The sequence below is a fragment of the Triticum dicoccoides genome, chromosome 4B, assembly GCF_002162155.2.
Source record: "Triticum dicoccoides isolate Atlit2015 ecotype Zavitan chromosome 4B, WEW_v2.0, whole genome shotgun sequence".
Taxonomy (NCBI): Eukaryota; Viridiplantae; Streptophyta; class Magnoliopsida; order Poales; family Poaceae; genus Triticum; species Triticum dicoccoides.
In genome coordinates, this window is record NC_041387.1 from 465846672 (window position 1) to 465847361 (window position 690).

The window sequence follows — 690 nt, forward strand, 5'->3', positions numbered from 1 at the left end:
TAAGTTATTCACAAACTAGTGATTCACACAAATTTCAAATAATTCAAAATTTAAACTATTCAAATTTGAAAACTATCGGCACTAACAGAAAGTTTGTAATTTTTTGTACCTAAAGCAAAAATATTCACAAAGAAACTCTAAATACAGCAAAAACCAACTCAAAAATAAATAAAACAAAAATAAATAGAGCAAAAAAAAATTAAGAAAATAAAAAAGCCCGCCTACTGGGCCAAAGCGGCCTGCATACGACTAGGAACACAACCTTTTGTTGGGCCAGGATGCAGGCCCGCAAAGGCCCAGTAGGCCCACTGGGCGAAGAGGACAGGTGGGCCCAGTAGGCCTACTTAGGAGAGGAGCTCGAGAGAGCTACCGCTTTGGGGCTTATAAACCAGTGCGGTAGCCCCTCGACTAGCGAGGTGGGACTAAACTTGCTCACCGCCTGGAGCCAGCGCACCCCCTTTAGTACCGGGTCGTGGCTCCAACCGGTACTAAAGACCCCCCCCCTTTAGTACCGGTTGGTTGGTGCCACGACCCGGTACTAAAGGGGGTGCGCTTCCCGCTGCTTGGCCTGGCCAAAACAGACCTTTAGTACTGGTTGGTGGCTCCATCCTATATATACAACACTTGAAAAAAATTCAGTTTCCCTCTGTTTCTTCCCTTTGATTCCTCCCTCTGTCGCGCGGCCCAGCC